The 17,607-nt window shown below is 29.4% G+C and overlaps 1 pseudogene; it reads left to right on the top strand.

Moving 5' to 3' along the window:
• Positions 1-970: 970 nt before the first annotated feature.
• On the top strand, positions 971-16,776 carry LOC122723858 (annotated as a pseudogene).
• Positions 16,777-17,607: the final 831 nt, after the last annotated feature.

The following is a 17,607-nucleotide window of genomic DNA, read 5'->3' as shown; positions in this document are numbered from 1 at the left end:
AAAATAAAATTAAATTTCATCGCAATTGTCTTTTATTTTTTGTTTGTCATGTGAATATTGATATAAAGTATTTACATTTTACCAAGGGTTATAACTCGGCTTGAACATTAAATCAATGAAAAATAGATCAAAGTCAGGCTTAACAAGTATATACTATTACATAAATATTAATTTATATATTATAAAATTAAAAATCATAATAATATATTATCATAATTAGTAGTTTGATATTTTTATAAGTAATTAAATTTTAAAAAATTATTTTGAAATATTTAAATACAATTAAAATAATAATATTTTATAATAAAATTTCATAATAATAACAACTTTATTTACATGCATCAATAGAAGATAAATTTCAATAAATAGAAAATTTTCTACGTGTTTATGATATAAAAATAGCTAAATTTTGCCTACCGTCAATATCAACTTAAGTGTTTGTTTCATTATTATGCTTCAATTTATAATTTAAGTAAATGTAAAATCATTACACATTTAAAATATGCACACAACTTAACATTTTGTTTACCGTTTGTTATTTTTAATAATATAATATTATTTTTCAAAATAATATTTACTTAGGAAAATAAAATTTAAAATAAAAGAATTATGAAAAATAAGATTAAATTTCATTATAATTTTCTTTTATCCGAGAATATCAATATGAAGTATTTAATTTTTATTAAGGTTTTTGTTTTAACTTGGCTTGATACTAAATTAATAAAAATAGAGATTCAAGGACTTAACATTCATTTAGAATTAAGATATAAGTTTTTTTAAAATTTAAAAACACACATATACATACCAAATGTTGAATTGGGACTTAATCGATAATACAAGTAAATTAATAATAATATTTTACTGTAATTTATAATTTTATAAATAATTATTAAAGTAAGTTTAGTTATACTTTAAAGTAATTTTTAATATAATAATAAATTCATTCATATAAATAATGATATTTGGAAATATGAGCTTATTGTGGATTTTAGACTTATCCAATAATGATATTTTTGGAAGCCTACCCTCTGATTTTAGCCGTTAACATATGATAGAAGTTCATTTGTCCAGAAATTAGCTCCAAGGATCATTAGAAGATGCATTTTTCGATTGCCTTCAATTGGTTGTGTTAGATCTTAGCCACAATAATATGACTGGAAGTATTCCATCATGGTTTGAAAGATTTTATCAATTGGACTATATGATTTTGGGTCATAATAATATTAAAGGGGAAATCCCAATTCAGTTGTGCAATTTGACCCAATTAAGCTTGATTGACCTTTCACATAATAATCTATCTGGTCATATTCCCCCTTGTCTAAGATCTACAAGCAATTTGGCTTTCTTTATGTGAGTTTTGGGGTGGCTTATGTTATGGTGTTATTGACAATTGCTGGAGTTTTATTCATAAATCCATATTGGAGGGAAGTTTGGTTTTACTTAGTTGAGGTTAGTATAGACAAGTGCTACTATTTTCTAATAGACAATCTTGGTTGTTTGTCCAAGTTTAAATTATTTTGATGGTGAAATCAATATCAAGAATTATGTATTTATATACTTTTACTTTCAACATCAATAAATAATGTAAAATGTGCATTTCCTTTACTATATTTGCCTCCAAATTGAGCTTGCGAAAACGTTTTTAATAAAATTGCTACATATTTCTTCACTAACCTGTAATATTAAAAAATAAATTAATTCTTTTTATATTTCACAGTTGTATTTGTAAAATGTATTAAAACTTAGTTTAAACAGCTTTTATATGAAATAGGATTTAAACAGCTCTTTTATGAAATAGGGTTAGGTGAGTAAGTTATTTAAAGAGTTTTGATTTTAAAAAAAAAATAAATTAAAATTTTATTTATTTACGGAAAATAAATTATATTTAGAAAATAATTTTTTTTTTAAAAAAATACTTTGTAACTTATTTTTACTGATAAATTTTAAAAAATTCACTTAAATCCTCAATAAAACTTTTGATCCATTAAATCCCTAAACTAAATAATAGTGACAAATTAAACCATAAATTAACTAAAAAATACCTAACTTAAGCAGATATAGATCATGTGGCTAATAGACATTAAGGAACATTCAAATTTCTTAAAGCAACGATTTCCTCTCTTACTCTCTCTATATGTTGTAAAGTAGATGTTAATGAAAGTTTCACAAATCAAACTTGGTATAAAACTTCAATATCAACAACGTTGAATTATATTTGTTGACATTAATTAATGAAAAATTAAAACCAAATACTACAAAAATCTATCTTAATAGTAACGGATATTAATAACTATTTTATATTTCATTACTAATTTTTATCATTTAGTAATGAATTAATAAATTTATTACTAAATCTGCTACTTAATAAAATTATTTGTAAATTTAATAATTTATTTTAAAATCTGTTACAAATCTCTTACTAAATTAGTAAAAATTTAATAATGGATCCCAATCCATTAATAAATTCGATACTAAATCGGTTACTAAATAAATAAATTACTTAAATAGTAAATGATTAAAAATAACGAATTTAATAACAGAATGCAATCTATTAAAAAATTAGTAACAGATTTAATAATGAATTTAATCTGTTATTATTTTTTGACAAAAAATTGACTTTTTATTTTTAGAAATTCCATATTTTCTTTTTAATTTAGTTATGGATATAATTCGTTATTAATTTGAAAATGTTAGAATTTGCTATTTGTTTCAGTCAATAAATCTCTATTGCTAAGGGATTCTCAAGTTGTTTTGATTTACTAAATTATTTTACAGATTTTTAGTTTTTGCTGTTTTTGTAAGGCTATATAAAGCCAGCTACTGCAATTCAATAAGATATATTTTTCTCTCATCTGTTTTCTATATTTCTTTCTTTGTTCTTTAAACATTTTGGTATCAGAGCCTCCTTGAGAGGTGAGAAGTAGCAATCTTCTGAGATTTTATTTTTTCTTTCAACATGACGGAATCCTCTTCTTTTGTCCAACTAGCCATTCCAAAATTTGATGGGCATTATGATCACTGGTCAATGCTCATGGAGAATTTTCTACGCTCAAAGGAGTACTGGAGTTTGGTGGAGAATGGAGTCCCTGCAGCAGCAGAAGGAGAGACTCTGACAGATGTACAAAGAAGTCCATCGACGATCAAAAGTTGAAAGATTTGAAGGCAAAGAATTTTCTGTTTCAAGCATTTGATCGTTCTGTTCTGGAAACAATTCTGGAAAAGGATACAGCAAAGGACATATGGGACTCAATGAAGCAGAAATGTCAAGGTACAACTCGGGTTAAGCGAGCACAGTTGCAAGCTCTTCGCAAAGAGTTTAAAGTTCTCCAAATGAAAAGTGGAGAAACAGTAAATGAATACATTGCCCGAACTCTTTCCATTGCTAATAAAATGAAAGCAAATGGCGAAGACAAGGGAGATGTTGCTGTAGTTGAGAAAATTTTAAGGTCCATGACTCCTAAATTTAATTATGTTGTTTGTTCCATTGAAGAGTCCAATGATACAAGCAAATTAACCATTGATGAGCTGCAAAGTAGCTTGCTTGTACATGAACAGCGTATGAGCATGCAAATTGAAGAGGAACATGCCTTAAAAATTTCTTATGGAGATCAATATGGAGGACGAGGTCGCGGTAGTGGACGAGGTGGTCGCAGAAGAGGACGAGGCCGACAAAATTTTGACAAGTCAACAGTAGAATGCTTCCGGTGTCACAAGCTTGGACATTTTCAATGGGAATGTTTGCAGAAGGAAGCTAATTTTGTCTAGGGACAAGAAGAATTATTGTTGATGGCATATACAGCTACAGGTATTGCCAACAATGAAGACATATGGTTTCTTGAATCCCGGTGCAGTAATCACATGTGTGGGAAGAAAGAATATTTCTTTGATTTTGATGCAAATTTCAGAGATTCTGTGAAACTTGGCAACAATTCCAGCTTGCTTGTCAAAGGCAAGGGTAACATACGGTTAGTAATGCATGGAATAGCACAAATAATCACAAGTGTGTTTTTTGTTCCTGAACTGAAAAATAATCTGCTGAGCATTGGACAACTACAAGAGAAGGGTCTTGCCATTCTATTTCAACATAACAAATGCAAGGTTTACCACTCTGAAAAAGGCCTAATTATGGACACAACAATGTGCTCCAATCGAATGTTTCTTTTGAATGCAGTCTCTCAACCTATAGACTCTGCTTGTTTCAACACAATTACAGAGGATACAACACAACTTTGGCATCATCGATATGGGCACCTAAGCTTTCAAGGCTTGAATCTTCTTCAACAAAAAGACATGGTTCATGGCTTACCACAGCTCAAAACTCCTTTAAGGCTATGCAAAGATTGTCTAGTGGGCAAGCAACACAGAGATCCATTTCCGAAAAGGAGCAATTGGAGAGCTTCCCGAATTCTACAACTAGTCCATGCTGATATTTGTGGGCCAATCACGCTAATTTTTAACAGCAACAAGAGGTATTTGCTCACTTTTATTGATGATTTCAGCAGAAAATTATGGGTGTATTTTTTGATTGAAAAGTCAGAAGCTCTTGATGTTTTTAAGAAATTTAAAGCTAAGGTTGAAAAAGAAACAAATCAGTTTCTTCAAGGCTTGCGCATTGACCGTGGTGGGGAATTTACATCACAAGATTTCACTAATTTTTGTGATGTAAATGGTATGAATAGACAATTGACAGCTGCATACTCGCCGCAACAAAATGGAGTCGCTGAACGGAAGAATAGGACCATCATGAACATGGTTCGCAATATGCTTTCAGGAAAGGATATTCCAAAGACCTTCTGGCCTGAAGCTGTTAATTGGGCAGCACATGTTTTGAACCGGAGTCCAACCTTAATAGTGAAAGATCAAACACCCGAGGAAGCATGGAGTGGGGTGAAACCTTCAATTGATTATTTTAGAGTTTTTGGTTGCATTTCACATGTTCATGTTGCAGATAATAAAAGAACTAAGCTGGACAACAAGAGTTTGCCTTGGGTTTTGTTAGGTGTAAGTGAAGAATCAAAGGCTTACCGCCTTTATGATCCTACTTCAAATAAAATCATTGTACGCCGTGATGTTGTGTTTGAAGAAGACAAAAGCTGGGAATGGAACAAGAAAAATGAAAAAATTGTTGTACGTGATTTGGAATGAGGTGTTGATGAAGAGGAGCTCAATGATGACACAGAAGCTGATCCTATTGTCAACACTACAGAAGGAAGTGAATCTGATCCTAATGAAGCAGATCTTCTCTCTGATTCAGATCAAGCAAGAACAAGGGTCCCACCAATCTGGATGAGAGATTATGAAACGGGTGAAGGACTTTCTAAAGGAGAAGCTGATATGGTCATATTTACAAGTTCCAATAGCGTTGACCCAATCCATTTTGATGATGCTGTACAAAATGAGAATTGGAAACAAGCTATGGATGCAGAAATGGCAGCAATTAAAAGGAATGATATGTGGGAATTAATAGATTTACCGAAAGGAGCAAAAACAATTGGGGTTAAATGGGTCTATAAGATAAAATTTGATGAAAAATGGAGAAGTGAATAAATACAAGGCCAGACTCGTCGTGAAAGGCTATGCCCAACAACACGGAGTAGATTATAATGAAGTATTTGCACCTGTGGCACGAATGGAGACGATTCGATTGATCCTGGCACTTGCAGCTCAAAAAGGGTGGCCCATTTATCAGCTGGACGTGAAATCGGCATTTCTACATGGTGAGTTAAATGAGAATGTCTTTGTAGATCAACCTTGTGGGTATGTGCTGAAGGGAGCTGAACAGAAGGTGTAAAAGCTGAAGAAGGCTCTTTACGGGCTAAAACAGGCGCCACGTGCCTGGTACAGTCGAGTAGAAGCTTATTTTTTGAAAGAAGGCTTTGCTAAATATGATTATGAACACACTCTGTTCGTCAAAAGGGAGACTAATGGTAAAGTATTGATTGTCAGTTTGTACGTGGATGATCTTATTTTTACCGGAAATGATGACATGATGTTTGAAAATTTCAAAAAATCCATGAAACAAGAGTTTGATATGATAGATCTTGGGAAGATGAGCTATTTTCTTGGTTTGGAAATTTCACAAAGCTCAAGAGGAATTTTCATTAATCAGAGGAAATACGCTCTGGACATTTTACAGAAATTTGGTATGTGTGATAGCAATTCTGTTCTTAATCCCATTGTTCCTGGTTCTAAACTTGTGAAAGATGACGATGGCATCAAAGTGGACAAGACTTACTACAAACAGATTGTCGGTAGTCTTATGTACCTCACAGCGACTCGACCTGATATGATGTTTATAGTTAGTCTAATTAGCAGGTTCATGGAGAATCCTACACAGCTCCACTTACAAGCTGCAAAGAGGGTGCTGAGATATTTGAAGGGGACAACTGATTTTGGGATTTTTTATAGAAAGAGAGGAGATGATGAGCTTATTGGTTATAGTGACAGCGATTATGCAGGAGACTTGGAAGACAGAAAAAGCACTTCAGGTTATGTTTTTTTATTGAGTTCAGGGGCTGTGTCTTGGTCCTCAAAGAAACAACCTGTTGTCAGTTTATCTACTACCGAAGCGGAATTTATTGCAGCTGCATCTTGTGCTTGCCAAGCTGTCTGGTTGAAAAGAGTGTTGAAAAATTTGGATTTGGTTCAAGGTAGAACTATTATTGTTCGTTGTGACAATAGTTCTGCAATCAAGCTCTCAAAAAATCCAGTAATGCATGGGCGAAGTAAGCACATTGATGTGCGTTTTTATTTTTTGAGAGAGCTTACTAAAGAAGGCACGGTGAAGCTGGTTCATTGTGTTTCAAAAGAACAATTGGCTGATTTAATGACTAAGCCACTCAAGATAGATGCTTTCTTGAAGCTACGTGAGCTCTTAGGAGTTTGCTCCAAGTCTGATATAAACTGTAAGCTGTAAGCTTTCAGTTTAAGGGAGGAATTGTTAGAATTTGCTATTTGTTTCAGTCAATAAATCCCTATTGCTAAGAAATTCTCAAGTTATTTTGATTTACTGAATTATTTTACAGATTTTTAGTTTTTGCTATTTTTGTAAGGCTATATAAAGCCAGCTACTGCAATTCAATAAGATATCTTTTCTCTCATCTGTTTTCTATATTTCTTTTCTTTGTTCTTTAAATAGAAAATTAGTAACAAATTTTGTAATACGTTACAAGATTTTAGAGACAAAATATTGTGCTTTTAATTTAAAATCTTGCTTTTTTTAATTTAATAACAGAAAAAAATCGTTATTGAATTTGTTACTAATCTAAAAATTAGAATTTAGAGAATAATGCCGCCTTTTTATTTTTATCCATACGCGTTTTTCTTTTAAATTTAGTAACGGATTTAATCTGTTATTAATTGGCTTATTTACACACTCACAAACCTTATCTCCCTTCACCATTTCATTCATTTTCTTTCTACTCTTCTCTTCTCATTCATTCATTTTTCTTTTATTTTATTTTCTTCTCCTCATTACTATATATATTTTTTTCATTTTCTCCAAATTTCTCAACTGCGTCTGATAGCCTTTTCACTCCCGTAAAAACAGCAACAACAGTTTTCCCTTTCACTTTAGAAAGTTTCATAGAACCAGAAGGCAAAGTAGTAACATTCTTCCTATTCCACGTAAACATATACAAATTCTCCTTCCTCCTATGCAAAGCATCAATATTAAACTGCCAAGGATGGCCTAACAAACTTCTATAGTAATCCATACCCATAACGTCACAATTAACAGATTCAGTATAAGATTTACCAATAGAAATAGGTGCACTGCAAATTCTGTTGACTTCAATTGTCAGACCTTTGTTAATCCACCTAACTTTTATGGCGAAAGGTGAGGCTGTGTCGGCAGATGCAGTTTTTCCACCAATTACTTAGCAATCAGATTTTCACAACTACAACTATCTATAATTAGCCTGCAAATTGCTTCTCCCACTCGACACTTCGCTTGAAAAATCTTCCTCCTTTGTGTCCCATCCTCCTATTTCGTTGAACATAGATATTTCTTCACCACATAAGTAACCTCCTTATCTTTAGAACCAGCAATAGACCCACCATCTTCATCCATTTTCTCCTCATATTCAACCACCTCCTCAACCACATTAACCAATTGATGATCATTATTAACTCCTCTGTGTTCTGGACAATTATTCGATCGATGTCTAGGTTGCCTGCAATGATGACATATGTCCTAGTTTATTTTTTATAAGAATTGGTTTTGCCTCCTTTATCTGATGTATTGATGACTGCCTTTCCCTTACTGTCTCTGCTTTCTTCTAAAGTATTCTGATGATTGTCAAAATTTATAACCCTAGAAGGTTGTCTGCTGTAATTACTTTTATACTACTGAGTTCCTGTCGAATCAGAATTTCTATACTTAAAATTTTGATTTGACTGATGTCGAGGTTGCCATGCAACACATTCTTTCGCACTTTTTACCATCTCAATGACATCTGTCAAAGTGAAAATCACAGTTACTCCCATCATACAATGAATTTTGTGATTCAGTCCCCTCTGATAGTGAGCAACTTGCCAGACTTCATTCTCACAGTTATCACACCTTGCCTACAACCTCAAAAACTCCTCTGTATATTTATTCACTCTTCGACTCCCTTGAATACAGTCATGATATCGGTTATACAAAATCTGAGCGTGATCACTAGGCAAGAACCGATATTCAATCATCTGTTTCATTACAACAAGTTTTGTATAGGTTTAAACCTCTTGCGATAGCATTCGTTTTGAACAAAATTCTACCATGCTACTGCATCACCCTTTAATATATAAGCCACAATCGAACCTTTCGATCCTCTTCCACATTCATAACTTCAAAAAATCGATCAACCTCTACTAACCAATCAATGACAGATTCTACATTCAACGAACCAAAAAAGTTTTAAAGATCTATTTTTATCTTGTAACCTTAGTGATAATCCTATTGGAGATTTGCGACTACTGAATTTGAAACTGGCTGTGGGCATTTGGCTGTAGCAGGTTGATTGTTACCCCATTGTAGGATTAGTTGTCCGATCATCTCCCTCAATTCTGCTAAGGATGCCTCAATTGCAGTGAGTCGCGTCTCTTGGTTGTCGACCATGGATAAACTTCGCTCTGATACCAACTAAAATAGGACTGTTTCAACTCCATCAAAAGTTTTAATCAATAACGTTTGATTAAGACGAAATTCAGAAAATAAAAGGCTAGAAGCTGAAATTTCTTATTTAATTCTCGAAGATTGAAAAGTGTTTCAAACAGGCAAGAAAATGGCTATTTATAATAACAAAAACTCTAGTGTGAAAAATTATGAAAAAATCCAAAAAAATAATAAAAATACAAAATTAATCCCCTAAACGATTGAATTTGGGTCTCGAACTTTGTGACAGGCCTATGGCTTTTATCAATTTTTTAAAGTCGTTCATCTTGAAATTTCATTTCCAAAAAGCTATTGTGGGCCTTCAATGGATATCGGCAGCAAAAATTAAGTCTGGTCTAAGTTTTTCATAAATTCTAAGGCTAATTGTTCCAGATCAATATATAATACCATTCTTAGCACACCTGAAGTATCTGATAATTTACCTTGAAAAGAGTCTCTTTAGTCTTCAACATGCCCTAATGAGCGTAAAGTAACCTTATCGTGCCCAAGGTCATGTTTGCATTTAAAGGCATTCTAAAGCCACATTTTGAAGGGTTTTCGACTTCCAAAAAACTTTATAATTAGCCCTAAAGGTCCTAAAATTTATAGATAAATGTTTATTTATTTGGAAAATTTTGGACTGAAATTTAAGAATTCCCATTTAATCACAGAGATTTTTAGAGAGAGAAATCAAGAGTTTTAAGCCCTAAAGTTTCCATCGAAGAAGCTCCAGCAAAAAGAGTTAGTTTTCATTCTTTCTTTTCTTAATTCTTTTGTCTCTTATGTGGTGTTTATTCATTGATTAATTTGTTTTTTTAATTTCTTTAATTTATTTTAATTGAGATTATGTGCAACTAAACTCTCTCTCCAATTTAGCTATGATTTTATTTTAATTTAATTCTGGATAAATTATTACTTCCTCCATTTCATAATTTTTTCTACTTTATTTTTTACATATATTAAGAAATAATTTTTTTATTAACTTTGTGATTATATCTATATTAAAAATATTAAATTTTACTCCATTCGTTCTATTATTTTTATTCACTTTACTTTTTTACGTATATTAAAAAATATATTTTTTTATTAACTTTTCAATTATACTTGTCTTAAATACATTAAATTTTATTAAATATCAAGAGATATTTGAAATAGTTTCTTGAAAATAAGACAAAATTAAATAGGGGTAAAATAGTTAATTCATATGTTACTATAATTTAAAAAAGGAAAGTAGACAATATTTTTGAGAGATTTTTAATAAATAAAATAAAATTAAATAGGGTTATAATAGTTAATTTATATATTATTATGGTGAAAAAAGAAAACAAATAATATGAATAGAACTGTGTTTAAACTGTTGGAGGATGAGGCCTTAAAAAAAAGTCTCAACTTGTGGAAAATGATGTCATTTGGTTGTTAAAATCTTGACCGTGTTTAAACTGTATCTTATTATTTATAATATAATAATAATTATACCGATTGAATCAATTAACTCGATTTGATATATTTATTATACATGTTACATGTCGATATATAATCGCCAACTCATTTTAATTCATAATTCTTAATTATATTATTAAAAAAATATATTATTCAATATAAATATTAATTTTTTTAAATAGTTTCTTTTTATTTATTAAAATTTTATTTAATATATATATTTATATAATATTATATTATCGGGTAAATTTTTTATTAAAATATTAATTTATTAAATATTAAACTATCTTTAATATTAAATAATTAAGTTTTATATTTTAATATATTACTAAATTTATGAATGTTAAAAATAAATAGATAAATATTAAATTTATATAAGTCAAATAAGTAATATTGAGTAGTATTAAAATATATTAAATGTATTGAATTATATTAAATCATATTAATAAATTTATCATGTCAAATCACATTAATAGATTTATTTGTGTCAAATCGTATTAAATAAATAGTGTCGTGTTAATTTAATACAATTAAATTAATTGTATTATATTGCATAACAAATATAATAAAAGAGTCAAATTAGTATTTAGATTTTTGATATGATTCAATAATTATATTGCGTTTGTATCGATCATTTGTATTGAATTCGTATCAACAGCGAATTCGAATCGTCACTCCTAAAATTAACTAAATAAATTGTATCATCTATCTATCAACTTTAAACGTAATTTTATACTTATCACTCAATTTCATTTTATCACTAAAATATATTTCAACTTTAAGAGTAATTGTATATTTATTCCTTGTTTATCTTGTCACTAAAACATCCCTCAACTTTAAGAGTAATTTTATGTTCATTTCTTAACTTTATTTTATTACTAAAATATTCTTAAACTGCATTTGTCATAAAAATATCTTTCAAGTTTAATTTTATCTCAACAAAAACTCTCTTATCTGTAAAGTAAGTTTGCAGGTGAAAAAGATTGAAATTACATTTTTTTTCTTTTTCCTTTTATTTTTCTCTTATTGTATAATATTTATTTATTTATGTAATTTTTTAATTAAGATTATTAATGTTAATTTATTTAAAATATTAAAAATCTTAATTAAAATATTTCATAAAGAAATAAATATTGAGAATTTCATTATTTTGAAAAATATTCATAATTAATATAAGAGCTACAATATTTATTTTGATATTAAAAATAATAATTAATTTTATTAGTAAATATAATAAAATTTAATATAAAATTTTATCTTTTTAATTATAAAAATAAAGAAAAGATAATGTCAATATTCACTTGGCTGTGGCTGTGAAGGGGAATATTGCGCTGTGGCTGCTGCAGTAATATTTACTTGGTGAATTACATGTTAAATTGTCTCTGGTCCCTAACATTTATTGTGACAACATAGACACTACTTATCTTTGTCAACATCCAATCTTTCATATGAAAGTCGGATGAAGCACATTGCTATTAATTTTTATTTTGTTAGAGAACAAGTTCAGCGCCACAAACTCAAAATCCATCATATTCACTTGGCAGATCAGCTGGCAGATTCACTCACCAAAGCACATTCCAAGGACTTTTTTCTTCATCATCTTCTCAAGTTAGGAGTTATTGAGCTGCCTCCTAATTTAGGGGAGCGTAATAACGTACTTTTATCAAAATCTCAGCATGATTAACCACATCTCATATCTTCTAGCAGTAAACTATAACTAGAAATCCTATCAGTATTTATATTTAAACTCTTCCTTATATCCCTTCTGGTATATAATTTATATTAATTGATGAAGATTGGCTCTCACAGAGTCATTCCAAGGATTTATTTATTTTTTATTTTTTTATGGCTATAGCAAGTTATTCCAAGGATTTGACTTGTTATTTATGTATTTTGATTTTGAACTTTGGAATGAATCTTATATGGTTTTTTTTATATCTGGATTTTGCTTCATCATTAAAAGGCTAATTGAAAAGCTACAAAATGGGAATCCATGGATACTAGAAACATACACCCTTGGATCTATTTAAAACCACTTATAAAGTTGATTATTATCGGAGAAATTGTAGAGATTCTGCAATTGATAGAATGGGTGGTAATGTCGCGACCTTTTAAGTTTGTAAGACCTATAAAGTAAACAATAATTGACCAGAACTTATATGACTTTTTGAAAATTTTTCATGAATTCAAAAAGACGTTTGCCGTAGTTAGTGATTCAAAGACTCAATTTAATTCAAGCCATAGTTAGTGATTCAAAGACTCAATTTAATTCAAGCCATAGTAAGGAAACTACTATTAAAATGGAGAGAAACTAAGATATAAAGAGTATAAACAATTCATAGAAGACCTTACCAGAGGTGGTTTTAGTTTCAAACTCTAAGGCAAGGGATTAACCGAACAATTGATGAGCCTATATTTTACATGATAATAAGGTCACTTTTGCATATATTTAATTAGGACTTATATTTTGATTCATTATATTTAGTAATATTTTATTTAGCTTTCATTTTATTTGTTGTTTTTGTTAGTTAATCTCAATTTTAGCTAATTTGGAATGAAATAGATCCAAAAACTCTCTAGAATGGAATTATATGATAAAGCATGAAGATAAACTATGGAGAAATTAAGAGCACGAAAAGAGCATGTCAAGAAGAGCGGACCACACCCTAGGGTGAATAGGAAGAGCTCCAGACACCCAAAGGTGAGCTATAGTAAGGATGGCCAAAGAAAATATTATCATATACCGAACTCATCTATGGGTATGTGAAATAGGACTGTTTAGATTCCATCAGGAATTTTAATCAATAACGTTTGATTAAAATGAAATTTGGAAAATAAAAAGCTACAAGCCAAAATTTCTTATTGAATTCTCCAAAATTAAAAAGTATTTCAAAAAGTTAAGAAAATGGCTATTTATAATAAAAAAACACTAATGTGGAAAATTATAAAAAGAATCTAAAAAAATAATAAAAGTATAAAATTAATTCACTAAATGATTGAATTTGGGCCTCGAACTTTGTGATTGACTTTTGGCTTTTGTCACACTTTTAAAAGTAGCTCGTCTCAAAATTTCTTTTTCGAAAAGCTATTGTGAGTTTTCAACGAACGTTGACAGTATATATTAAGTTCGATCCAAGTCTTCCCTAAAATTTATGGTTAATTGCTCCACATCAATATGTAATACCATTCTCAGCACACCTGAAGTATCTAATATTTTATCTTGAAAAAAAATCTCTTTAGTCTTCAACATGCTCCAGTGAATCTATGGTAATCCTAGCATGCCTAAGATTCTGTTTGCGTCTAAAGGCATTCCAAAGACACATTTTGGAATTATAATCGATACAAGTGGAGAGATATTGTAGTCATCATTAATCATCTAAATTAAGACCTTCTTGTACTCCACATAACACAGTCATATTAATTCAACATTGTCTGAAATTGATAGCAAACCCTGACTTCCAAACACTATTCATGTTACAGATAAATTTTCCTGCAGTAATTTTCTCTGTATGTCCATTTCGAGCATTAACTTTTTTAATTTTTTTATGTTATAATTCAAGTTAATTTATGAACTTGAGATCGAATTTTATAAACTACTAATTTAACTTTTAATTGAGTACTCAATTTTATGAATTATTTGAATTTGTATAGTTTTAAATTTTATGCAAAACTATTAGCCATTTTCAACCAATTTGAAAACTAGATTTTATAAACAATTAAATCAGTTGATTTATTTTTATTTTTCAATTGCTATACTTGGAATGAAAAATCAATTTTTTTTTAATTTAAAAAATTTACTTTTAAAAAATAATAATTTAATTGGACTTTTTATTTTGTATTTTTTTTTTTAAAAAAAAAAAACAAAATGTAGGATAGGATCTAAGGGCTTTTTTTTTTTTTTGTAATTACTTGCAGAAATAAGGGCTTCAAACAATATAAGTGAGCTGTATTTAGATTATATCAACATAACAAAAGGAAGCAAGTTATTGGAATCATTGGGAGCATTTAGCCACCTTAAAAATCTATCTCTGGAGTCATGTAAATTCGAAGGAGCAATACCTCATCTGCAAATAATTGGAGCAATGTCTTCTCCTAAGAAATTATCATTGGGTAGTTGTGGACTTAATGACACAGAGTTTCTAAACCAAGGTAAAATTAATATTAATCCCTCTTTATTTGAGATTTGTTTCATCTTGAAGATTTAGGCTAAACCTTTTGCAAATGAATTTACAGGTGTGTTCAAATTAAAACAACTTCAAGAGTTAGATATTTCCTATAATGACATAAGTGGTAGCTTGCCTTCATGTCTGGCTAACATGACATCTCTTCAATCGTTACATCTCTCTTCCAATAATTTTGTTGGAAACATCTCTCTATATCCATTTAATAGATTAACAAATCTCGAATATTTGGATCTTTCACACAATCTTTTCCAAATTCCAGTCTCGTTGGGTCTATTTTTACCAACCAAGCATGCTGTATTACTTCTCAGGAATTGATCTCTCATGCAACAAGCTGATAGGCCAAATTCCTATCCAAATTGGTTACCTCAATGAGATCCATGTACTAAATTTATCCCACAACAATTTGAATGGGAAAATCCCAGCATCATTTTCTAACTTGAGTCAAATTGAAAGCTTGGATCTTTCACACAACAACTTGCAAGGGAACATTCCTTCTCAACTCACTGAGTTGGATTTTTTGGAAGTCTTCAATGTATCATGCAATGATTTATCTGGTAAAACACCGGAAAAGGTTAAACAGTTTGCAACATTTGATGAAAGCAGCTATCGAGATAACCCTCTTCTTTGTGGATGGCCATTGCAAAAAGATTGTGCTACAATGGAATCTTCTCCATCAATCTCAAGAAGTTCAAATGATACTGAAGAAAGTAATTGTTTTGGGGTAGATTTTTATGTGAGTTTTGGGGTAGCTTACGCTATGGTGTTGTTGACAATTGCTGGAGTTTTATTCATAAATCCATATTGGAGGCAAGTTTGGTTTTACTTTGTTGAGATTAGTATAGACAATCTTGGTTGTTTGTCCAAGTTTAAATTATTTTGATGGTGAAATCAATATCAAGAATTATGTATTTATATACTTTTACTTTCAACATCAATAAATAATGTAAAATGTGCATTTCCTTTACTATATTTGCCTCCAAATTAAGCTTGCGAAAACTTTCTTAATAAAATCCCTACATATATCTTCAGTAACATGTAATATTAAAAAAATATCTTAATTCTTTTTACATTTCACAGTTCAGAATTTGTAAAATGTATTAAAACTTAATTTAAACAGGTTTTATATGAAATAGGATTTAAACAGCTCTTTTATGAAATAGGGTTAGGTGAGTAAGTTATTTAAAGAGTTTTGATTTAAAAAAAAATAAATTAAAATTTTATTTATTTATAGAAAATAACTTATATTTAAAAAAATTATTGAATTAACTCCTAATTGAATTCTCAATTTTATTCAAATTTAGTTATTTTTAAACTTTTATATAAAATAAAATAATTAACAGTCCCTTTTAGTAGGATGGAATCTCGTCGCAAAGAGAAGTCTTACAACTTGCATATCAAATCTCATTTCATTTCTTCTTCTTCTTCCTTTATGTCTGCTTGGGGTGTAACTGCTGACTGTTGTAGTTGGGTAAACATAGACTGCAACGCCACCTCAGGGCATGTTGTCAAACTCTCTCTTTATGGTGTAAGAAGCACCTAAGGAGATTATTGGTATCTAAATGCTTCTTTGTTACAATTGAGTTATCTTTCCTTGTTGGAAAATAATATAGATGGTTGCATCAAGAATGAAAGTTTGGAATTCAACTGAAATTCACTTAATTAGCTTTTTTTTTCCTTTATTTATTTAATAAATTTGTTAAATGTTTTAACTACAAATGTTTTTTGTTTTTCCTTTATTTATCAGCACTCGGCAATATGGAGTTTCTTGATTTAAGTGACAACAGTTTCCACAAAAACATCTTATCATCTCTAAGTGGTCTTTCATCTTTAAAAATTTTAAGTCTATATGGAAATAGATTGAAAGGGATAATTAACATTGAAGTAACAGAGCTTGATTTTCTACCCTCCTTATTCATTGCTGTCATCATCATTATCTCATACAAAAATACCATTTCTATATTATTCAACAGAGCTCAATCATCTAATAAGTTTGGAGGACTTGGGTTTATGAAATAATGCAATTGAAGGCTTCATATCTTCAAATGGTAGGAATTTATCGTTTACTTCTTTCATAATTTTTTTTTTTAAATTAGCTATAAGCAAATAATAACTTTTATAGATAGTGAGGAATTACTGAAACTGAGCAATTTGGAGTACCTTGATTTAGATTATAATCATATTAATATCAGTCTTTTATCATCACTCGCTAGACTTTCATCTCTCAAATATTTAGATTTAAAATATAATCAATTGAAAGGACCATAAAATTTCAAAGGTTATATATTATTTTTTATTTTTTTATTTTTTTCTTTTTATTTTTTCACAATTTGATCTTAAAAATTTTGTAGTTATATAATTATTTTTGCCTTCTTATTAAATTAGAATTGAACAAAAGCAAGCCAGTGGCATTGGACTTGAGTGGCAATAACATTACAGAATTTGTAGACACAAGAAGTATGTTGATTACTTATATAGTGTTTGATTCAATTCTATTTTATAAAATTATATGAAATTTAATTAAATTCTAAATAAAATTAAACCAAACTTATATTTAGAAAATATTTTTTATAAAAAAAATACTTTATAACTTATTTTTTATTGTTGGCAAAAGACCTCTTTCAACTCCTGACGAATTTTGAAAAATTCACTTAAATCCTTAATAAAATTTTTGGTCCATTGAATCTCTTAACAAAAATTAAACCATAAATCAACTAAAAAATGATCAAGTTAAGCAGATATAGATCATGTTACTAACAGACATTAAGGAATATCCAAATTTCTTAAAGCAACAATTCTCTCTGTAGATGTTAATAAAAGCCTCACAAATCAAATTTGGTATATAATTTC

This window comes from Manihot esculenta, chromosome 6 (genome assembly GCF_001659605.2).
Source record: "Manihot esculenta cultivar AM560-2 chromosome 6, M.esculenta_v8, whole genome shotgun sequence".
Lineage (NCBI taxonomy): Eukaryota > Viridiplantae > Streptophyta > Magnoliopsida > Malpighiales > Euphorbiaceae > Manihot > Manihot esculenta.
Note: the sequence above shows the minus strand (reverse complement) of the source record. Positions and strands in the feature narration are given on the sequence as shown.